The sequence below is a fragment of the Lagenorhynchus albirostris genome, chromosome 5 (genome assembly GCF_949774975.1).
Source record: "Lagenorhynchus albirostris chromosome 5, mLagAlb1.1, whole genome shotgun sequence".
NCBI lineage: Eukaryota > Metazoa > Chordata > Mammalia > Artiodactyla > Delphinidae > Lagenorhynchus > Lagenorhynchus albirostris.
The window spans coordinates 91,642,321-91,668,202 of record NC_083099.1 but is presented as its reverse complement, the minus strand read 5'-3'; the positions used below and the strand labels follow the sequence as shown (position 1 = coordinate 91,668,202).

General features: G+C 39.2%; 1 long non-coding RNA gene across 1 annotated transcript in view; it reads right to left on the bottom strand.

Moving 5' to 3' along the window:
• Positions 1-6,886, bottom strand: part of LOC132520623 (uncharacterized) — a 310,484-nt gene extending 303,598 nt beyond the window's left edge. The window contains exon 1 of the long non-coding RNA XR_009540585.1: positions 6,807-6,886. This is a non-coding gene — a long non-coding RNA (uncharacterized LOC132520623). The remainder of the gene's footprint in view (positions 1-6,806) is intronic.
• Between the last annotated feature and the right edge of the window lie 18,996 nt (positions 6,887-25,882).

Below are 25,882 nucleotides of genomic sequence, written 5' to 3'. Positions count from 1 at the left end.
CAATCCCACTACTGGCATATACCCTGAGAAAACCATAATTCAAAAAGAGTCATGTACCACAATGTTCATTGCAGCTCTATTTACAATAGCCAGGACATGGAAGCAACCTAAGTGTCCATGAATGAATAAAGAAGATGTGGCACATCTATACAATGGAATATTACTCAGCCATAAGAAGAAATGAAATTGAATTATTTGTAGTGACCTAGAGTCTGTCATACAGAGTGAAGTAAGTCAGAAAGAGAAAAACAAATACCGCATGCTCACACATATATATGGAATTTTTTTTTTTTTAAATGGTTCTGATGAACCTAGTGGCAGGACAGGAATAAAGACGCAGACGTAGAGAATAGACTTGAGGACACGGAAGGGGCACGGGTAAGCTGGGACGAAGTGAGAGAGTGGCATGGACATATATACACTACCAAATGTAAAACAGATAGCTAGTGGGAAGCAGCCACATAGCACAGGGAGATCAGCTCGGTGCTTTGTGACCACCTAGAGGGGTGGGATAGGGAGGGTGGGACAGAGGCTCAAGAGGGAGGGGATATGGGGATATATGTATATGTATAGCTGATTCACTTTGTTATAAAGCAGAAACTAACACACCATTGTAAAGCAATTATACTCCAATAAAGATGTTTAAAAAAAAGATTCAAGTACTTACATGGTGGAATTTTTGTATTCTAGTTTTTCTCATTTAAAAAGTTTCTTATTACCCCTTAGAGTTTGAATACAAAAAATATATTTCTAATACTTCCATCTAGGTCTAGATAAATTCCCCTTAATTTCACTCTTTTCCTCTGTTGAAATCAAATGTGCATCTAGTTTACATAGGCACAGGATAGTACTAAGGCAACTAGTAAGTGCTCATATTTCATTCAGCAGATATTTATTACAAATACATGCAAACTTTGTATAAAGTGCTGGAGTACTAGGGGTTGTGCAAAGATAAATAAAAAGGACAATCAGCTTTCCTGATTTGTAATTTAAACAAAATGAATACAAATAAAATAAAATAGTAAAGAGAAGAAATGGAATGACACGGAACGGAATGAAAGGGAATAAAATGATAAAGTGAAAAGGAATGGGAAATTATTTTTCTACTCTTGGCTCCTTCTTATGTGATTATCATACTGTTGTTCTACATTTTGCTAAACTACTATAAAAAGCTTAAAGGCAGAGTCTATCATATTTTTCACCATATCTTTAACATCTGCCATAGTGGAAAATACACATTTAAGTGAGTAAGTAAACAGTAAAATATCACACAGGAGAAACAAAATTCTGTAAGCACTAAAACCAACACTGTGAACGTAACTACCTCAAGTATTAAGGAATCAGCTTATTGTTATCTGAAATAAATGATGTAAATGTTTTCTCAAATTTTTATCTTAGAATTCATCATTCGTGCCTTTGAGGTGGGGACTTCAGAAGTCAGAAACGACATTCTTAGTGGTATTTACAGCCAAAACTAAATCAACAGTAGTTCAGGCTGGATTTCTAGGTTTATCATAACAGGATGTAATTTTGTATATAAATATGCATGTGATTTTCTAAATATTAAAAGATTCTTCTCTAGTCATGTTCCTCATGCAGAAAGAGTCTAAGCAAAAACAAAATGCTGAAACAAGGCCCCTAGTTTTTAAATTGCTTTTACTGAGTGGAGGGGATCCTGGCACCTAATTACCTAATCCCACTGGAAGAACTGGCATGCAGGAACTAGCAGCCCATGGTTGCTAGAGTTATGAAACCTGGAAAAAATAACATGAAACTCCTATGCTCAAACACACATATTTGCACATGAGCTAACTTTCATCCAGTAGACAGCCCAGACCTCTTTAGAAATTGCAGAGTAAATCAGGAAATGAGCTCCAAGGATTATATGCTTCTACTCTGCTTCAGGGGCCCCAATTCACATCATAATGGTTCTGAGAAGTTTTCATGACCAAACCCAAGAACAAGGAGGCAGAAGACCTGAAGGTTCGCAAATGACCCATCCACCCTCTTCTGTGGAGACAAAACAGTTTCTATCCAACACCCTCAGAGGAATGCGAATGATCTGTTCAGGACTGAACTGCTTTACCCTCGCTGTATGTAAATTACTCATTACCCCCTCCTTTTGCACATTTTGCCCTCCATTTTCCCTGCTTACTTCACCACTTTTTTTCCGAGCTACCTCAATTGCCTTGTGCTTTGCTCTCTTCAGAAACTTAAAAAGGAAACTAGATTCATTAGCCAAATAACAGAATCATACATTTGTTTTTGATATATTGGGGAGTAGGGAAGATGCTTTGGGATTTCTCTGATATTCAGCTTTTCAGAAAACAATTCCTTAAATTATTGTTTTAAATATTTGAACTGCTTCGTCTAATTTTCTCTGATGGCACGCTAAATTAGACTAAAACATGGAACGTTTTGAAAACCTGTTTCTGTTGTCAGTGCTTCCACAAGAACAGCAGGGGGCAATAGCACACCAAGAATTGTGGAAACTGTCTCAGGCTCTAAGAAACACTGTTGAATTGCTGCACTGGGTCTGTGTACCCCAACGCGATGATCTCAGCTCTCAGATGAAGTCTTTTGTTTTGTGTCCTATTTTACAATGCACTGTTCAGTTTTCTATGAGTTGTGACTTATTCAGACAGCATTTCACTGACAGTTTAGCTTAAGAAAAAAAAAAAGGTGAAGGAGAAAAAAAAAAGAGGAAAGAGAAAATTAAAGTGCAGCAAAATGAAACACAAAAAGACAAGGAAGAAGTAATCCTGCATGTATTGAAAGTTTGTCCCTTCTCTGTTCCCATCCACTGGAATCTTAAACATTGTTTTCCTGGATTACAGACTTAATTCACCCTTAACCCTTCCCTCATAGATACACTCATTTCATTCTACCTTCTCTGTCATACAGTTTTCTGTTAAAACAACATATTTCTTTATAAAAAGAACAAACTGTTTTAAGCTGAATATTTTTTAAAAGAATTCAAAAAACTGTGTGCTGGCCTTTGGTCAAGCATCTCTGTATAGAATTTTAATGTTTTTCTGCTTTTTAAACATTTATTAGTCAAGATACATTTCATTGCTATGTTTCAATAAAGTTTTCCCCTGTAAATTCACGCCTTCAGCTAAACAGCAAAAAGCTGCAGTTGTGAAGCTATATCTGATGAGTTTGGGGGTAGAATATAAAGTAGAAACTGTAACCTCAGAGATTTGAGGAATATATTCAAGGATCATTTCCACTGCATTGGAAGGTGTTTCATAATCCAACCTTCAAAATCAGCAGAGATTAAACTATTTCATGCATAATTTGAGTTGCACCCCAAAATATAAAACCCATAAGACTGGCTTCTTTCTCCCACCTAGGCTGGAATTCCCAGAGTTACTAATGCATTCTCACAGAGTTATTAATTTATGACTGTGGAATGGCAGAAGTAATATTATTTCAACATCTGGCACTAAAATTCCCCGTCAAGCGATAGTCCTTTCCCTCCCTGAGACTGAGGGCTCTATCTGATACCCTCGACTTTATCCCCTCTGGCCTGTCTCCTACTATTCTCCTGCACACAGCGCTCCAGTCACACCAGCCTCCTTGCTGTTCTCTGAAAACACACCAAGTAATCTTGTGCCTCAGGGCCTTGCAGTTCTCTCAGTCAGGGTAAGTCTTAGCCCACTTATCCAAACGACTCATTCCTTCACCTACTTCAAGAGTTTGTGCGAAAGTCACTTTCTCGCTGAGGCTCTCCCTGACCACTTACTTAAAATAGAAAACTCCCCCCTAGCATTTCCTACTCTCCTCCCCCTCCTTTATCTTCCTCAATAGCACTTACCATCATCAAATATTATATACTACATCTTACATATAATAAAGATGAGCTACTGAAACCAAACGTATCTACCAACAGAGGGCTTAACCCCCCTACTAAATGGACAAAACAGTTGATTCCAAAGCAAAACCCAACTCTTTGCTGCACATAAAAGACAAAGACACACCTAAAACAATTCAGAAATGCTAACAATGAAAGGATGCACAAAGGTATACCAAGAAAATACAAAGAAAGAATTGAGATTTTGAAATCCAACTAAGTAGAATTTAGACCCAAACCTATTAACAAGTCAAAGAGCACTTTATAAATGCTAAATGCTACAATTCACAGTGAAAATAAAATATTTATAAAATATGCAGCAAATAACACAGTAGCTTCTTTCATTTAGCAGAAACTATGGGAGACTCAAAGAGACTAGAAATACATAAATAATAGCAGACTTTAGTATACCTCCCTTGGTCCAAGACCAAAAATGGTACCAAAAACCATTTATAATAATTGATTCCATAATTACAGAGACATCTATACTTCAATAAATTACATAAAGAAAAGTACAAATAATATTCTCCATCAACAAGATGATAAAAGTATGAATCCATAACAATCAAAACATAAGAAAATCTTCCCACTGTGAAATTTAAAATGTTTCTATTAAACTTAGCTTGACTCAAGGAAAAAATAACAACTGATAATGAAATTTTCTAGAAACAAATAATGAAAACATGATATCAGAGTTTACAGGATACTGCTAAAGAGTGTTTAGAAAAAGATTCATAGATTTAAATATTTGTATCAATAAAAATGAGAGAAAATGAGATAGACATTATCCTCAAAAAGTTAGAAATATTTAAGACTTGTTTTTTTTTTCTCCCTACTTTGGACTTAATTTTCTTTTTAATTAAGCAACCTAGATTTGAAAACAACCTGAAACAAATAAACCTAGTTGTATCAAACTGCATTTAGCACTTTTATAAATTCATTATAACTTTGGTTCTGTTATTTTGAAACTAACATATATTATGGGGAAAAGTAAATAAGCAATTATGTTAACATTATTAGGAACCATGCTTTTCAGCAGAAAAGAGATTCTATAAAATTAAATAAGTAAAAAATTCTATAACCTTTCATTAGAATTGGAGTATCAGCACAAAGTTATGATTTATTTTTCTTTGAAAAACCACATATTTCCTAGATCTGTATTAAAATGTCTGAGAAGTAACAACAAGCCTTTTAGCCATGAACATCCTACATGCACAGACTGTGGTCAACAAATACCATTTTCACTGAAAGCAATGAAGTCTCCTTTGAGAAATGGCTGATTCTAGGTCTGGAGCAGTAAATGAGACTGTTCCAATACGAGACTGGGACTCTTTAAAGTATCCAAAAGCAAGGAAGCTATCAAGACATTTGCAGTTATCAAATGAACACAGAAGCCAAAGATGGGCAATTTGAGCTTTAAAATGAATAATCACTGCAATTATATAAAAGCGTAAATAGAGATGCCAATAGAATCAATGCAAAACTAGAAGCAATAGGAAATTCAATATGAGAGCGAGATACAAAATTACATGTAGAAATCGATGTCTTCATATGTTTAAGCAATAAGTGATTATAGGGGAAAATAGAAGAGATGACCCCATTTACATTACCAACAGAAATGAAAAAATATTCTAGGAGTAAATGTTATAGGAACTGTGCAAAACCTGTATGAGAAAAACTTTAAAGCTTTCCTGAAAGATAGAAAACTGTGACTTGAATAAAAGGAAAAATAAACCTTGCTCCTCAATTGAATAATGCAAAATCATAAATTAATGCCAATTTTCAAAGTGTTTTTTACACAGCTAGTTTCTGTAGTTTACATGGAAAAAATAAATAAGCAAGATTATTTCCCCCAAAACAGGAAATCAAAATAAGAAAACAGCAATAAGGCAGGCCTAGCTGTACCAGATATTAGAACATATTATACAGTTTCTATAATTAAAACAGTATAATATTAGCACTTGAGTAGACAATCAGATCAATAGAAAAAAATAGTAAATATAGATGTAGAGCCACGTACAATGTGGAAATTTATGTATGTGATAAAAGTGGTATCTCAAATCACTGCAAAATAAATGGGCTTTTGAAAATTAAATGTTGTTAGAACAGCTAAATAGGTCTGTGAAACAGAAAACATCGGATATAACATCACCTAAGTGGAATTCCAGCCAGAAAAGCCAAAAAATTCAACGTCAATCTTTCAACGAGGACCAATTTGAGTATCCAAATTGAAGGGCATTCTGTTAAACCACTGGTCTGAACTTTCCCAAAAAAGTCAATGCCAGAAAAAAAAAAAAAAATCAGCAAAAAAGGCTGAGGAAGTAGTCTAAACTGAAGGAAGCTCAAGAGACTATGACTAAAATCGACACGTGATCCTTGTTATAGCCTGGATTTTTATTCTACAGACAACAACAGGGTAAGCAAGGATTTGGGGTGGCGTGGGGGGACAATGGAGGAAATTCTAATATGGACTATATATTAACTTAGAGTAATGTAACAACGTTTAGCGCATTCCGCCTCCCCAGGTCTGAAAAGCCTAGGGATACATTTCCTAAAGACACAGCACTGATCCTATAGGCCAGTAGTCCGCAGTTGGGGCGATTTTGCTCTGCCCCGCCCTCCCCACACCCACGTGATAATGTCTGAAAACATTTTGGGTTGTCACAAGTTGAGGAGGGGAGGGCCGGGTGCTACTGGCATCCAGCAGCGTGTGAAGGCCAGGAGTGCTACTGAACACTGTACAATGCCCACGACAGCCCCACTCCCCTCACTACAAAGAGACTGCACGCCAAAATCAAAAGCGCCACAGTTGTTAACCTTGATGTAGGAGAATCCCTTATTCTCAGGGGACAGTACTGCGATATTAGGCTGAATTAAATGAAATGGTCTGCCGCGCAGGTCAAATATTGGTAACATTTAAGGGTGAAGGGTTATGACGTCCACAACTCACTCTCAAACTGTTCAGCAAAACACACTGTACATGTCCTTCCGCCCTGCTTTCCTCCTCCCTCGGGTACCGAAGCAGGGTCGCACTCCTCCTAGCGCGGACGGACCCGCCGAGCCTGCGCGGTGGGAGGACCCTGCGAGCGACCACTGCGCAGGCGCTAGGTGGCAGCCACGCCCACGCGGCGCTTCTCCAAAAGTTAACAGAGGTGGGGCAGACCTCGCAGTCACCTCGGCTGCCTGGAGCAGAGGAGAGAAGAGAAAGCTCCCAAGGGGGCTCCGCTGTCTTCTCCAGGAGTGACGACGCTGCTTTCCCAGTTGAACCCCGCCCCCTCCTCTGCGATCCGCTGCGGGCTGCACGGAGCTTCGCTTATCCCTTGGAGCCCTCTGCCAGGAAGAGCACGTTGCGTGAGGCCGCTGGTGCCTGGCCATTCCCGTGCAGGCTGGATTCTCCAGAGGTGAGCTTTCACACTCTGCTTAGTGGATTCTGACTTACTTTCTGACGAGCCTGGGCAGTACTACAGCTCGTGACCACTGACCGAAAATGCCCGGGCAGGCTCATTCCACACGGGGCTTCTCGCCAACAACAGCTTACCCAGGTAACATTTTTAAATACCTTAAAAATTTTCAGCCTAGAGTTTCTTAATCAAGGAGTTGACAGACTTTTTCTGTAAAAAGCCAGATAGCAAATATTTTAGTATTTGCAGGGCAGGAACAGTCGCCTCTGTCGCTTTTTCTTTTCTTTTTTTTTTTTTTTTTAACAACCTCATAAAAATGTAAGGAAAAAAAAACCGCTCTTAGCTTCGGGCTTTACAAAAACATGGGGATTACTATGATTAGATTACAGTCTTTCAGTTTACCCAGCACGGAGGCTAGAGCTTAAGTCTCTGGTCCAACCACAGTTCTGCAGTAAAGACTCAGGTTCCAGGAGGACCACGACCCAACCGGGCTTACTGGGCGCCACCTACTGAGGCTTAGTTTACCATCTTTTGGGCCCCTACACCTGCACCTCTGCTCTTCTCTGCTGAGTGGCCGTTGAGTTCCTGGCAGTCAGGAGGGCTGCCAGGATATCCCCAGACAAGCAGCCACACCCTCCTTCACTCTAAAATGACAATCCCTTCCTATCTGGGAGCAAAAACCAAAGTCCTCACACTGTGATTAAATGAGTATAAGCAATAAAAGATCTCAGACAATTGTATTTATATAGCATTTTTTCTACTGATAGATGTAATATATTTATGTCCACTCTGGTAATTTGGAAAATACAGAAAAGCATATGGACAAAAATTAAAATTCAGCATACTCCCAACCCACAAAAATGAACTATCAAAATGTTTCTGTATTCTTCTAGTCCAGCTTTTCAATGCATATTAATAGGACAACTTACTGAACTGGATTTCTAAAAAATTTTTCTTAAACTTTTGTTGAATTACAAAATCCAAAAATGTGGTGAAACTGTAAATAAACAGTTCAATAAACTTTCAAAGACTAACACAGACATAACCTTGCAGCTGCCACCAGATCAAGAAATAGAGCATGCTCAGTCAAGGGCAACTTCTCCCCAAATATAACCATAATCAAAAGATTAGTTTTGTCTTTTCTTTAATTTCACATGAAATGAATTATTCAGTAAATATTCTGTAGTATTTTATTTCTTTCCATATTACATTTGAGATTCATCCACTGTTGCATGTAACAGGTTTGTATTTTATTATATGCTGTATGGCATTTAATTGTGTGAATATGCTGCAGTTTATCGTTTATACTGTTATTTTTTAAATTTCAGCTATATTAAGGTATAATTCCTATACCATACAATTTTCATCCATTTAAAATGTACAGTTTAATGTTTCTTTAGTATATGCACAGGTAAGTGCAACCATTGACAGGCACAGTCTGTTTTAGAACATTTTCATCACCTCAGGACAACTCCATATTCTTTAGCTGTCACTCCCCTACCCTGCATCCTCTCCAGCCCTAAGCAACCACTAATCTATTTTTTGTCTCTATAGATTTGCCTATTCTAGATAGTTCATAAAAATGGAGTCATATGTCTTTTGTGGCTGGTCCCTTACACTGATCCTGAATATTCATGTTATTTCCAGGTTTGCAGCTATTGCAAATAATACTGTTGTGAACATTACTATACTAATCAGCATATTATGTGTATCTAAAGCTATATATGTATCACATAGATACATATTTCTCTTGGGATATATACCTAAAAGTAGAATAGCTCCAACATAGGTTACGTTTATGGTTAGCTGTAGTTGACAGTGCCAAACAATTGTCCAAATTTACACTCCCACCCGCAGCGTGTGAGACTTTTCATTGCTCCACACCCTCACCAACATTTGGTGGTTGTGTGGTTTCAGTTTACATTTCTTGATGACTAATGAAAAAAAGCACCTTTTCATGTAATTATTAGTCCTTTGAATATGCCCTTTAGTAAACTGCCTTTTGGTTCTTTATTCCATTTTTGGTGAGGTTGTCTTTTTCTGTTTGATTTAAAGTGAGTCCATTTTCATTTATGAGTACAGCAAACAAACAAACACTTTTCCTAATCTGTGACTTGCATTTTAACCATCTCATTGTTAAATTTTAATGACTGTAAATTTTAAATTTTTATTGAAGTCTAACTTTTCAATCTTCTTTTATGGTTAGTACCTTTGCTATCCTAAGAAACCATTGCCTACAAGGACCTTCTCCTGTTTTACCATCTAAAAACATAATGTTTGGGGGACTTCCCTGGTGGTCCAGTGGTTAGGACTCCACACTTCCACTGCAGAGGGCAAGGGTTCGACTCCTAGTCAGGTAATTAAGATCCCACATGCCATAAATTAAAAAAAAATAAGTTAATTAAAAATAAAACATAATGTTTTTCTTTGAATCTTTAAATCTACTAACCACGTAGGATTGATTTTGGAGTATGGTGTGCAGTTAAGTGTTAATTTTTTTTTCATATAGCTATCCCGCTGACCCAGGTGCTCTTCTTGAAAGACTATTCTTTTCCCACTGCCCTGCAGTGTCACCTTTCTCATAAATCAATAGAAACATAAATCAGTACAGATCCTGCAATTAATAGACAAGGTCTTTAGCCATGATAAACATGTTAAGGAATCTTACTAAAACAAGATGTAATATGTGAAGAAGTAGAGAATTTCGAGAGAGATACGGGTAATATTTTTTTATGAGATGGAAATCCTACAACTGAAAAATATAATATCTGAAATTATTTGATAGGTTATCAGTAGGTTGGACACAGTCATGAAAGCATCATTTAAACTTGAAGACAGGTTGCTAGAAATCATCCGAATATAAGTGCACTGAGAAAAAAATATTTTAAATAAAGCATCAGTGACTGACGGAACAGCATCAAATGGCCTAACATACATGAAACTGAACTCCTGAAAAGCAAGGAGAGAGAGCCTGGGGCAGAAAAATATTTGAAAAATTATTAGCAAAAGCTTTCCAAAATTGATCAACTATATTTTATCCAGGACGTTTACTTGTTTTCATTGGGGAGTGGATCCCAATAACCTAGCTTACCATGAATGGAATTTAGAAGTTAGCATACATCTACACGAATGAGCAGCAGGGCATTTTAAAGACACACAAATGTGGAAAAATACTCTGTTGGGTGGAACTGTCCCGAACATTACTGTACTTTGCGCATAAATGTTGCCTACCCATTAAAGCCCATAGTACCACCCCAATCATAGTAATACCAAAATGTCCTCCCAGTTTTTCAAAATATCCCCTCGGTGCATAGTATGGCCCTACATCCATCGAGAACCCCTCTCTCACATGATCTGCCACTGCCTCCTTTCCTCCTTGCCCCATGCCCTTTCTAACCTCATCTCTAATGCTCACATCTCGCAAACCACACTGGCATCTTTCCATCTCAGGGCTTTTGGGATGGCTTTTCTCACTTCCTGAATGGTTCTCCCCCAGACATCCACATGACTGACTCTTTTCTCCTCCTCAGGTCTTTGTTCAAACGTCATTTTCTCAATGAGACCTAGAAATTAAACAAAACAAAACAAAAAACTTGCGAGTTCATTCCCCCATCCCCAATTTATTTTTATATGTAGCCTTTATTTGAAATGCTATGGGGTTCTTTTTGTTTTTGTTTTTGTTTTTTGGTGTTACGCGGGCCTCACACTGCCGTGGCCTCTCCCGTTGCGGAGCACAGGCTCCGGACGCGCAGGCTCAGCGGCCATGGCTCACGGGCCCAGCCGCTCCGCGGCATGTGGGATCTTCCCGGACCGGGGCACGAACCCGCATCCCCTGCATCGGTAGGCGGACTCTCAACCACTGCACCACCAGGGAAGCCCAATGCTATGTATTTTAATTATTTAATTTCCTTACTGTCTCACTTTCCGCACCAGTAGAATATAAGTTCTGGTGAAGACGGAGGGGGATTTAACCAATCTTGTTCTCTGTAGTGTCTTCAGTACCTTAAATGAGTAAAAAATTATAACTGATAACATTTTCCTCAGGGCTGGCATGTGGGCAACCTTAATTTATTCCTAATAACCTCTAAATCTTTCAAGATACTTCTTCAGTTTTTCATGAATAAGAAAGTCCTGACAGTATTCCAGTAATTTTTAAATGTTCAAGGTATGTCTGAGTGTCTTAGCAAAAAGGATTACAGCAGTAAAAGCTCCAGCTTTTTACCAAAGAGAATAAGAAATGTGATATGGTTGTTTCCAAAGCAACGAAAAGCTTTACCTCATTAAGTAGACTGAGGGTTTCTCCTTATTAGATTGAAATATCCAATCAAATAGCTGAGGGCTGCCTCACAAAGAAAAAACAGTTAGAGCTGTCATCACAAAGAAATTTGCCTATTCAATTATAAGCTAATTTGTACCAACTTCTTTCTTCAGGCATTCAGGCATCAGGATCGATGATGAACTTTCAAAAAGGAAAAGGATGGAAAATCATCGAACTTACCATGAACTGTGCTCCCTTAAGTGTTTCCTTATAGCATGTGCAGAGTCAAGGGAAATTATATTCCTGTATTATTTAGTCTACCAACAACCTATTTACCTACGGTCTTAATCTGGGTTATTCTTGAAAGTAGAGCCTGAAACAAAGGTAGACACATTCTATTTGGGAATGTGATCCCAGGGAACAGGAATGAGACAGAGGGGAGTGAACAGGTGGAAAAGGGAAAGTCCAGACAAAACAAGGTAGTGTTATTGAGTGGTCCACTAGCGTTCATGGCTACTTAGTGCAGAGCCTTCCCAGGATTCTTAACAAACTTTGGCTCAGAACAGTCTGCCTGAGGGACGAAAAGAAGAAGGATTTATCTCTCAGCAGCTATCACCTGTGTGCTGAGGGCTGCTCCCATGGGGCATTAACTGCCCCCTGAGGAGACCCTCACTGGTACTACAGCATCACATGTGCTGCAACAGAGAAGCTTTAGGACAGGAAGCTAGATTCTTGACGCGACCCTGAGATGAGGCACTGACAGCACAGAGCGGGATGAAACCTGCCCAGAGCTGTTAACCAAAGCTGCGGCTGGAATCGGAAGTGGAAGAGATGGGAGACAGTGCACAGGAGGCATCTCATAAGCCTAGAGAATGTGTTGTTAGCCTTGTCTAAATCCATATTCTCTCTTCTTTCTATCATCAAAATTTCATCGTCCAGATCAAGGCTGGCAGAAGGGTTAAATAGGAAGGTTAAATGTATTTCCTAGAAGCTGTATGTTAACAGTTTTAACCTTGAGTGACACTTACAAGAAATAGAAAGTGACCCTAGAACTTGGAAAATTTTTAAATTATTCTACTTGAAACATTTTACCATTGGATAGCAATATTAGATATCTTCTAAACTCATGTAATCTCAGAAGTAATCATGAATTGTTTGGAGAAATAAAATTAATCATTTCTTATATTTCTATTAGCTTTATAAATCAGTGTCATTAATTTTTCCTAAGATACTGTTTTCTACTGTCACATAGACTAGTGATACAGAGCTTACAACCAACAAAGGAAAAATTGGTAGAAACACAGGAAGGAAAAATGTTGGAATAATTTCCATAACCTAAAGGGTTGGCATTAATATTGGCTGGAATCGGGGAGGCAGGGGGGAAACTGCACATTTTGACTTGGGGTTCCTCTTTTGAAGTTCCATTTTACCAGAAATAATTTTCTCTCTGCCTACATCCATGTGATGTCATTATTATCCTCACTTGTTTGGTCTGGAACTGCCACCAGTAGGAATAAACTTTTGAGTTATTTAATATGGATCGAGGGCTTCCCTGGTGATGCAGTAGCTAAGAATCCACCTGCCAATGCAGGGGAAACGGGTTCGAGCCCTGGTCCGGGAAGATCCCACATGCCACAGAGCAACTAAGCCCATGGGCCACAACTACTGAGCCTGTGCTCTAGAGCCCACGAGCCACAACTACTGAAGCCCGCGCGCCTAGAGCCTGTGCTCCGCAACAAGAGAAGCCACCGCAATGAGAAGCCCACGCACCGGAAAAAAGACCCAACACAGCCAAAAATAAATTAATTAATAAATTTATAAAAAAGTATATATATATGGATCGAGCTCCTACTATTTGCTATGTATTGGCACACTGCATATGAGTAAGACATAATATAAAACATTACATCCAAACATTTCAGAATACATACTCTTTTAAGGTATACCCAGGACATTTACCAAAACTGACCATATGATTGATCACAAATGGTCAGAACAAATTTCAAAAGATTAAAATCCTGTAAGAGTATGAAATCAGAAATCAATTATATAAAGATAAAAAATTTCCCAAATGGTCGTAATGTAAGGAACATACCCCTAATGACCCCTGAGTCAACCTATAAATCACAGTGGAATTTAGAAAATATTTTTAAATGAATTCTAATGAAAATACAACATATCAAAACTTCGTGGCATGCTGTGAAAGCAAATGCTTATGGGAAATTTATACCTCCAAATACATATATTAGAAACTTTACAAAAAGGTTAGCTATCAGTGTTTCAAGAAGCTAGGAAAATAGTTGTGTGAAGCAGCTTTTCAGACATGGGACAACTGGCAGCAAAGGACTGATCACAAAGCAGGTGGAACAAGGTGACCCTACCATTGTCCTGCCTTTCTGGGTTTAAGCACTCTGGACCTCGTTGCAGGAGGAGGAGCTTGAACGGAGCAAAGCAGTCCTGCTGACTTGAGGAGACAAGGGTTAGTATCGAGTGGGACAAGTGTCTTGAATTTCAGGGCAGAGTATCAGCAAGAAAGAAGGTATGCAGAGAAAAAATTTCCAGAAATTTGCATACGGATCCCTCTGTGCCACTGCTGCACACTGAACAATTCCCAAAACAAGCACAAGAGTGGGAAACATTTAACTTCCATCCAGCCATAGTGGGGTGTCTTCACAGAGAACTCCACACCAGGAAGGCTACATCTTACATAAGTAGGGCTAAACTAGCGTGACAATAAAATCTAGACTTGCTCAAAAAACAAGCCTCAGTAACATGAAGCTGATCCTCAAGTAACTACCTGCCAGAACCAAGTCCAAATTTGTTAGTTCAGGTCCTCCAAGAAGCACATGCAAATATGGAATTAGATTTACAAGAGATGTACTTGGGGAAATGCCTGTAAGGGTTGAAATAGAGAGGAAGCCAGAGGAGTAGAGTCTTCAGACTGCCTAACATGTCTGACCCCTTTGAAAGAAAGAGAGAAGGAAGGAGGGTTGAGTGGCAAGGGTCCCAGACTGCAGCATAATTCCAGGAAGGTTTAAGGTCAGAACTTGCCTCCCAAAGGAGTTCCTACCTCACAGGAATAGGCGTGCGTTAGGATACCTGCTCAGTGGTTGTTCCAATGGAAACGACCCATGGGAAATGTAGCCTAAGCATGAAAATAATGGATCCAGAGAGCAGCTGGGGCCCTCAGGTATGCTACTGTCTGCAATAGATCTGGGTAATGTACTTCCATGGCTCTGTAGTCCACGCCTTGTGCTGCCGAGCTCAGGGAGCGAGGCCTCCGTGGTCCCTGTGGGCCTATCTTCCTGGGGGAAACTTAGAAGAAGGAGGTAGTAACATTAGCGAGATGAACTACATCCCCTCTCTTGGCAGTTGATCTCAGAGCTTCAAGTGGTCCTCATCCTCTCCTTCCTCCACTATCCATTTTGGGTTCCCATCACATTTACCAATCGTCTCAGCAGTTCTTGGCAGTTTACCTGATGATGTGATGCAAATTTTCATCACATCTAAGGGTCTGAACTTTTAGTGACCACGCCCTTCTTAGGTTGGGTTTGCCACGTGTGTCTGTTCACAGTTACAGTAGGGCAAGGCAGGAACAGGAGGCACCAAGTGCCTCACCTGGAATCCACACAGATGCCTCCCTGTGCCATTTTGTAAAAGCAGCCGACCTGCTCATCACGTGAATATGGTGACTCCTCACCTGCATACCCCTGGGCACAAGGAGTACAAAGTGCCTTAATAGCAATTATTTCTTGTAGCTCAATGGGACCCTTACCATAGCCCCTGGCAAGAGTATCCCCACTTTGGGAACCAGGGCCTCAGCTTAGAGAGGGTAGAGTTGCAGGGCAGGAAGCATGCATGCTTCCAGTAAGAAGTCATTGGGAGTGTTGTAAATGAGGCCACTCCTCTGCCATCCCATTTGACTCTCATAATCCTCCTACTGGGGACGCAGCACCATAGAGGTCTCTGGTTTAATGAATACACTGTATCCTGAAGGATAACATCCCAACCTTTCAGAATGTTGCCTCGAAGCTCATACTTTAGCTGTGCCTTTAGAAGATTGTTCCAGCATTCCACGAGGTTGGCTGCATGTATCAGGCTGTAGGTGGTGGAGTATGTGATAAGACCAGGGGATCTCATGGTCATGGGCCTACTCTTGCACCTTCATCACCATCAAGTGTAAGTCCTTTATAGCGGTGCTGGCTGAGGTTCTGCGGGTAGGAAAGACAAACCCATACCTGCACTAGGTTCTATCCCTGTGAGGACAAATTAATAGCTATTCCCAGATGGGAGAGGCCTGTTATAGTTAACTTGTCACCAGGTGACCAGTTAGTCTCCTTGAGGAACAGTGCCATGTTGAGGACTTATTGACGGTCTCTGTGGCTGACAGGCTGGACATTCAGAGGCCACAGTAGCTAGATCAGCCTTGGTAAGTGAGAGTCCATGTGTTGAGCCCAAACATAACTTCCAGCTCTGCCACTGTAGCTACTCCGTTCATGTGCCTATCATGCCGGTTCGGGGTATCTGATGACAAGGCCTAACTGTCAAAACATTTTGTTTATTTGGTTGCTAAGTGCCCCTTTCATAATGGTTGCTTTCTGGTGGATGTTAGTGTGTGAAACAAAAATCTTCACACTCTGTGTCCACTCCCATAGGCCCATCCACATACCTCTACACCAGACTTCCTTGGCTCCAATTATCCAGTACTTTTTCCGTCCAAGTCCCTGAACAGATGCCTCAGCCATTAGCCACTGGCCAGTAAAGTACACATTCTCACCTAGAACCAGTTCTCTACACAAAGTAGATGATCAGGTGCACCACTCACAGCTCTGCTTATTAGAAAGAGTTGCCCTCTCACTGACCTTCAAGTACATTCCTGGTCATAGCTATAATGTAGCCAATTCTTTCTGATCCTCTTTCCTGATTGGGATTGAAAAGTATACATTCACCAGATCAATGACACATACTAGGTGCCTGAGCTTTTCTTAATCTCTGTCACCGATGATAACCACATCTGCCCAGCAGCTGCAATCAGGGCTCATACAAGGTTATACCTGCAGTAGTCTACAGCCATTCTCTCCAGTTTCTTCAAAGCCCAAACTGGCAAAGTAAATGGAGAAATGATGGGGACCACCAATGATCTCCACCTCCCCCCATCCCCACCCTGGCCAAATGTTTTTGATTTCCTATTTTGGCTGGGATGAGGAGGAATTTCAGAGGTTTCCAAAAGGCTTTATGTGTATGTTGCAATCGTTTCTAAGAACACATTAAGGTACTGTGGGCGTGACCACTTGTGGGTCCACAGACTCAGTATGTCCTTTGTGAACCAGATTTTAGCCAGTACGACAGCCAGGACCAAGTAGTCCCCAGGAGCCCGCACTTTAACAGGGGGCCGTGATGCTGCTTTGGATTTCCAGGTATCAATGCCACCCTAGTAACTGGTCACATGTCCGTTTAGGGAAGAACTTGGTGATTCATCACAGTATATTCATGCCACTGTATAGCAGGGTTCTTCCTCCTAGGGACCCAGCCCCCTCTTCCATCTGTGGGTTCCGAATCTGAAAATTGCCTCAGATCTGGGGAGTGAACAAGGGAGCACGAGGTTTCACTGGGAACAATGTCCTCGGCCTCATCCTTTTCCATTTTTGCCTTACCAGTTATAGATATTAAGCAGCATTCTTGTCACTTGCCCTTTTATTTTGGCTGTAGGGGTGTTATGTTCAATTAATCATCTCCCAAACACCCTGAGGGTCAAGCCCCCTTGACTGTCCCTCCCACTTCACCAGTTGTTACAGTGATTATGGCAGCCTGACTTTCGGTAGTTAAGCACCAGTCCACTATTACTTCAGCGCCCCTCACCCCCAATGACATTAACAAGCCCACCTCTGTTACCACCTCACCTGCAATCAGCCCTGTTCTAAAGAGGAGAGCCACCACTGAACCCATGATGCTCGTACACTTTTACAAGCACATCCCTGGCAACCTTTTGAATCATGTGTCTTCTGGGCTCTGCTTTGGAACAAAATCATGTGCTGGGGTTTCTAGGTTCCTAATATATCCAGTCCAGTATAACCACTTCCCTCAGCCTTTTCATTGAATGTCCTACCATTATCCAGGACAAATTGGGTATTTCCATTTCACTGTGTTGGCCATAACTATATCAGACTTCTAAGGGTTAGCCTATCAGTGAATTTGTCCCATCTCCCGGGGTTCTTGCTAGGATGATAAATCCTGTGTCCCAATAAAGTGTCCCTTAATAAACACGTTCTTATTTTTCTAGTCTTATATCCTGGCCCCTGGATAAAGCACCCTCAAAAATCCAAACCTGGTACATACTACTTCTTGTAGCACCTTCAGTATATAATCTTTTTCTTCCCTTATCAGGCCCAGCACTTCTCAAATGAGGTTATGCTGGATTTAATTCTAGTCATCTGCCCAGCAGACTGGAACGAAGATGGAGGCATCTCATAAGGGGTCACCTACCTACTGTCTCGTCAAGAAGGGGGCTTTGTGATATCTTCCCCCACAGGAAAAGTCCATAGCTTTCCATAAAATACTATGCTGTCCCATATGACTTCACTGGTAAATTCTTCCAAACATTTAAGGAAAAAAAACAAGCATAACTGACATGGAATTACAAAAAGGGAAAATTATAGATGGAGCCGACATAAAAGATAGGATTGTCAAATCAGACTCAAAGACACAGGAATAAAAGATTTTTCCATGATATAGTTTTGCTAATAATCTCAAGAATACAAGCAATCAAGAGGCACAGGCAAAGCAGAGAGAAGTCGTGAATAATGTCTATGTATTCCTATTTCCTTCCTTCTTGCATTGGATGAGCTATTTGGCAAAGCTGGAAAGATACATTCTCTAAATGAGGTCACTTCACACAACATGGAGGATTTTAGGTGATGACACTTCTTCATTTTATATCCAGGTAATTGTGTAACTTACATGATACTTTCCTGAGAGCCATGCCCCATAAATGCAGAGATTGTGATTTTGTTTACCATAATCAATTCTAAGTCAGGGAAATCCTGCTAAAAATGTTTCAAAGATAAGGATTCATGTCCTACTAATTAATATTACTTTCTTTACATGAAGTCTGTTATCACTATGTTTACAAGATAATTAACCTGGCTTCTTTTTTCTTCTTTCTTTCCTGGAAACATCTTTCTTTCCTGGAAACATTTCCAGGAAATATTCTTTGGAATCTAGCTACTTAACTCTTTCCTGCTCAGAAGCCAATAAACCTCACAAATGTAGGTGCTAGAACACTAAATGAAATATTATCAAAGAGAATCTGCAATATGTAAAGAGGTTAATTAGTACATCAGGATGTTGGCTTAACATTTGAACATTAATAACAGAAAAATGAAGAAAAAATTATGATAATAGATGCAGAATAAGCAATTGACAAATCAACACTCATTAACATTATAAATTATCAGCAAACTAGAAATGAAGGGAACTTTCCTAACCCGATAAGAGTATCTGCTAAAAACCTACAGCTAACATAATACATAATGGTAAAACATGGAATCTTTCCCCTTGTGGTTGAGATTAAGGCAAGGATCACCACCTCATCACCCCTATTCAACGTTGCACTTGATGTCCTAGCCAGGACAGTGAAGAAGAGAAAAAAACAGGAATATATATATTGGAGAGGAAAAAATAAAATTGTTACCCCATGATCTACCATATGTAGAAAATTTGAAATAATCTACAAATAAACAATGAGAATGACTGTGAGGTCAACATTATGATACAGGGTAACTCTATCAAAATCAATTGTACTACATATTATTGTACTGGATCAATTGGACAAATTAAAATATTTTAAATTTACAACAGTATCAAAAAGATCAAATACTTAGAAGTAAACTAATTGTAATACAATTTTTCTACACTAAAAACTATAAAATATTGCTAAGTGAAATTAAAGAATATTTAAATAGAGATATAAACAATGTTAATGGAAGGAAGACTCAAAATTTTAAAGATCAATATTTTTAATTTTTTCCAAATTTATTTATAGAGTCATTGCAATACCAATAAAAATTCTAGCAGGGTTTTTTTTTTTTGAGGAAATTAATAAACTGAATCTAAAATGTATACAGAAATAGAAAGGACTGGAATAGCCAAGACAGTCTTGAAGAATAAGTTGGAAGGTTTACACTGCCAGATATCAAAACCCACCAGAAAGCTACAGAAATAAAGACAGGTAATATTTGCACAACGATAAATTAATAAGCTAATAGAATAGAATAGTGAAGTAAAACTATGGTTATGTTTTTTCTAGAAGCAAATGCTTTGTTCCTACCCCAGCACCCATTCCCCACCCAAGCTCATTCCCCCACTCAAATTATACTTGTAGGCTTCACGCCTTGGGGAAGAGAGGCCATAGATGATTCATCAAAATAAAAGTTAGTTATTGGCTTTGGGATTCCAGGGACCAAAATCATGGCCTAAAATGTAGGCTTGGAGGGATACTTGTCTAGCCAATCTCTTCCATGCCTACCTCCTCCAAACTCATTCAAGGAAGAAAAAAAATCTCAACACTAAGTAAGAAGAAAGTAATTCACAGTTGAAGAGAAAGCAAGAGAGTTAACTGCTGCTGAGGGTTCTAAAGAGAGTTTCATTATTCTAACTTAGAGCATGAAAGAACCCCCCAGAAAAAATGTATGTGAACTAGAAATAGAGAGACCAGTGCCCTATTTTTCTTGTCTGGTTATCCTGAGAAAGTCCCACAGTGTTGTTTTGACACTGTGGCATTAAACTTGGAGTAGAAATAGCTACATTGAAAATCAAAACTACCTCACACTGTTCAGAATAGCCATCATTAAAAAGTCCACAAACAATAAATGCTGGAGAGGGTGTGGAGAAAAAGGAACCCTCCTACACTGTTGGTGGGAATGTAAATTGGTGCACCCACTATGGGAAACAGTATGGAGGTTCCAATAGAGTTGCTATATGATCCAGCAATCCTACTACTGGACATATATCCAGAGAAAACTCTAATTCGAAAAGATACATGTACTCCAATGTTCATAGCAAACTAAATGTCCACTGACAGATGAATAAAGAAGATGTGATATAGATATAGATATATGGAATGGAATACTACTTAGCCATAAAAAAAGAATGAAATAATGCCATTTGCAGCAACATGGATGGACCTAGAGATTATCATACTAAGTGAAGTAAGACAGAGAAAGACAAATATATAATACCACTTATATGTGGGATCTAAAATATGATGTTATTTACAAAACATCTAAAATATGATACAAATGAACTTATTTACAAAATGTAAACAGACATAGAAAACATACTTATGGTTACCAAAGGGGAAAGGGGTGGGGAGGGATAAATTAGGAGGTTGGACTTATACAAACTACTATATATGAAATAGATAAACAGCAAGGTACTACTGTATAGCATAGGGAACTATATTCAATATCTTGTAATAACCTATAATGAAAAAGAATATATATATATATAACTGAATCACTTTGCTGTACACCAGAAACTAACACAACATTGTAAATCAACTATACTTCAATAAAAAAAAAAATCGGCATCGAGTAACTAGGCAGATGGATCCTAAACTATGTCACAGACATTATGGGACCACAGAATTACAGAATGGAGCTAATGCTTTTCTTGGTGTGATTGAAAACATGACCTCAAGAGCTGACAGACTAGAGGGACCTCTTGGCCAGAGATGGAGTGTGAACTCTTTGAAGCAGTACTGGATGGAAATGCAGACATCCCATCAGATGTCAGCATGGAAGGTGATGTCAGTGAAGACCAGAAAGGACAGTGTTCATCTCAGCTGATGCCAGCTGTGGACAGGTGCCAATAAAGAATCAGATGTACCCCCAAGACCAAGACATGACTGAAGTCCCCTGGAGCTTAGCTGCAACCCTGGGTGGAAGAGGAGATGTTGTATTAACTTACCTTGAGATATGATGTCTGTATACCTGGAAAATGACTAAAGTTAAGGATCTGGGGTGTGTGACTGTATGTTTGCCACTAGGCAGAAGGACAGCTTAAAAAATAAATCAAGGTCAATTATGGAAAAGCAAAGTCCTTTTTCCACACACCTGAATGTATGACTTGCAAGCCCATAATTGCTATGGCAACACCAAAGTTGTCAATCAGGACTTATAGGCAGTGGAGCCTGGAGAAAATCATCTGTACTCAGTTCTTTTAACATAGCCTGCAAGGCACTGTAAGATTAGTGAGACATTTATCATATTATGTTCTGTGACACACTAGTTCCATAGGATACGAATTGATGTTAGAAGAAAAACAAAGTTGGAAGGTTTCTTCAGCGTCAGCTTCTCAAAGCCATTCATATGTGGAAGTTTAGTACAGCTCTTCAAAAGATATTATTCGATCTGGGTCCTGAGGCAGCATTATGATCTATTTACTGCCCAGATCCCCCTTCAAGGAAGGACTTGCTCCTCATTTGCTGGGAGTACTGTTAGTAGGCAGCCTGCAGCCGTCAGCCCTCTTTGGGAATTGCCTCAGCTGCAGGGAACCACTCAACCAAGGTCGCACCCCTTCATGGGTTGCCCATATCCAATGACCCACCAGTGCAAGATTACAAAGTTGTTCTCTTGCCCATCTCAGGGAAACTCTGAAGGTCATTCCGACTCCAGAGCTCTCCATGATGTCGGCCAAGGCTGTTGTTGGACCTGCATTACATCTCAGCTTTTCCTTCTACCCATTCCTGTTTCTTCCCCTCTTTCTACAAGTATTGGTCCCAAGCACTCTTCTAAATAAACATCCTGCAGGTTAAGCTACATCTCAGAGTCTGCATCCTGGAGAAACCAGTCTGAGATGCCCCACTTCCCAATTCTGTTTGCCCACGAAAAAACCTTTCTTCACAGAGTACCTAACAAGCACAGGGTTAGGAAACGCATCTTGGATGTTGGTAAGTACAAGTGTGAGAACTGGGTAAGTGTCTGTGTGGGAAGTGAGGGAAGGGTGCCTGAGCCTGAACACCAGCCCATGAGTCCTTTACAATTTGAAACCAGACCAATTTTGAGATATACCTAATTCTTAAGGTGCTACAGAATCCATTAGCTATTGAGGCAGAGGGAGAAACTCTAAATATTATATGACCTACACAAATAAATTTTTATTTTCCTGTAAAAAACGCTAAAAGTGATCAGTGGGTTCGGATAAAACGCATTTAATTTTGTCTGACAAACACAAATATTTTGCATTCACAGCTGCCTTGGGATACTTAGTGGGAGAAGAAAAAAGAAAAGTATATTGAAAGCCTTTGAAAATCATTTTCCATGAAAACTAGGCAGTAGGATTTCCTCAAAACTGAAAAAAACTTCAGAACTGGAAAGTCTAACCAAAAAAAGCCCAATGAATTATAATATACTTATTAAAATATTTGTGTTTGGCAAGCCACTGACTAATATCATCCCAAGATGTAACTGTATTACCAAAAAAAAAAATCCATATATTTGAAATAATCATTTTTGTATTTTAATACCACTTTGAAACAAGGAGCTGGCTTGAAAGACTAACGCCTAAATGATCAGAGATGGTGAGCTATCAGACTGTATAATCAGAGCAATTCCCAAAGAAGATGAGATGCGTGCAGCTTCTACAAATGTGGCCCGGGGAGGAGTTTGCCTCAGCTCACTTGAATAAGCTACTGTCTATAGCTCACAAGGGTCCCGTTCTTAATGAGGTGGTGCGTAGCCGCAGCACACTGTGAATCCAAATAGCAGATGGCAACACTGTTGAGTAGGCTGGCAGTCTGATGTCTAGCCACCAACTGGCAGCAATCATTATTAAACTGATTCATGTGCCCAGGGAAAATCTTTATAAGAGTCTTAGTAAATGTGAGCAGTGAGAAGCAAATGATCTGCTATTCCTATTTTCTATGGATACCTATAATTTAAAAAATATTATTCCCCAAGGCAATCTACACAAAGAATTGGCATGATGTGTGAACTGGAGGCCCTATTCCTTTCTATATACTCATGTACCTTTAAACATGATGGCTATGATTTCTCTATTTAGTGAGTCACTTTAACTCAAAGGAAATAGCTTCATAGCATTCACCTTATGGACTTATGGCAAATACTCAATGATTTGCAAGCACTTACAGATTCTCTAAATAAATCTTCCATGTAAATGGTATTGCAAATATAATAACAGCATATTCTATCTCACATTATGAAGCAGTGGCCTAAATTGCTCATGATCCATCTACCTATAGCAGGTAACTCATCCCTGGGTGAAGAGCTTGTTATGTACACTTTAATGAGGGCAGGGACTGTGTGTGTCTGGTTTACAACACAGTGTCTAATACACAGTGGACGCTCAAATATTTGTTAAGGGAACGTACGAACACCGGAACAACATATCCAGTTTGAATAGATGAGTGTTAAGTGTAATGATGATGACCTGGAATTAAATGGTTCCTAATGTTATTTTATTGAGTTGGGTATAACTATTATAATCCTTATCTTTTACCTTTTTAGAATACAAAATTGAGGTTTAGGTAGGTCAAGTAACTTGCCCAATAACATGCAGCTTCTAAGTATCGTAATTGAGACTTGTACTCCTGCTGTCTTAATCCAAAGGCTATGCTCTTAACTCAGTGTTCCATGTACTGATAAGTTCAAGAGAAAACAAGGAAGAGGAACCCTAGTTCAGCTTGCTTATCTCCTGGTCCTCTGTTACAACAATATAGTCCTGAAGTTGATGGCTCTGATGACAGCAGAACTACAAATGCTATTTTTTCTCACATTCAAAAGAAAAAGGACCTGTCCCCTTAGCTGTAAAATGGAGATGAAAATACTACCAATCTACCTTCCATAGATTGTTATTTTTAGGCTAAAATAAGATAATGGATATGCAAAATAGAAATCACCATACAAAAAACATGGATGATTTCCATTCATTAATTATTACTACTGGGAGATACTAAAAGAAGTGCTGAAGTGGGGAGGCAGAAAACCTTACTAACAGGGATAGACTAGAGGAGCAGGAAGAAGACAATCAAGAAGGAGCTATATTTAGACAATAATATTGCATTAACTCTGTAAAGTGACAGATGGTAATTAAACTTACTGTGTTGACCATTTCACAAATGTTGAATTGCTATGTTGTACATCTGAAACTAATATAATACTGTATGTCAATTATACCTCAATAATAAAAAAAATTAATTTAGAAACTAAAAAAAAGCTAGAACATTCCTCACTTACCTAACTCTTATCAGTTAGGGAAATGGAAGGAAAGAGAGTTAATGTTCTCTAGTTCCCATGTAAAAGATAATGAACACCCACTATAGAGTTACAGAATTAAAGGTTCATTGACTTAGCCATACTATAATCTTTTAAACAACCAGAAAAGAAAATCATAAGGACAAAAGTCTGAGGCTGTGAAATAAAACTGGAAATTCTGCAGTTTATTTGCTTTGTGCCTGTGTGGTTTCTACCTTCCACTGACTCCAGAGCCATTACAATTAGCATCTCCCAGGGATGACTGGAGATAGAGTAGGCAGGGGGAGTTAGGTTAATGAGGCAGTGTAGAGGAAGGCAATCCTGTGGACTCCTGGTCATCAGGATACACAGGTCTTTAACCTGTAATCAGGTAGCCACAGTTAGGAGTGCTCTCAAAATTCCCTTTCACCCCTGGATTCCAGGTTGTAATATTCAGTTATTATAGAAAATGGTGACCAAGTTCAACTTAAATTCTGGGACTTCCCTTAAAAGTTTACTAACAGTACCTTCTTCCTTTGGTAGCAGTATAGTCAACAGCTCTCTATTAAGGAGACTAAGGGCTGTCACTGCAAATAGCCAGGTTTCCTGGTCATGTTTGTGTCTCCACTGTGGACATCACACAAGACATTTAACTTAGTTAACCAGAAGTATTTCTTAACCCCAAAAGTGCAGAGGTATGGCCGAGTGGGTAGAGCTTTGAAGTCAGTCAGATCAATATGTAAATCTTAGTCATGTAAGCTTTAAATGTGTAAGCCTCAGCCTCAGCCTTAATACGCTCATTATTTAAATGGATATAGCCCCTGACAAGGTAGTTTTGAAGATTCATGATAATATACTTAAAGTGATTACACTGTCTGGCACAGAGTCAGTTTTCAATAAAGCATAGCTGCTACTATTATCAAAGTTGTTAATCATTGGAATGGTAATACCAAAATGGGCTGTAATTTTATTTTCACTAGGTTTTCTTTTTTTAATGAAAAGAGAGCTCCAAATGTGTGTTTACACGAACTTATTCTAGAGATTCAGGCATTCATGCAACAATCACCTCTCAGTTCTCTTTTCAGAATTAATGGACTCAAGGAACATTAACTAAGTT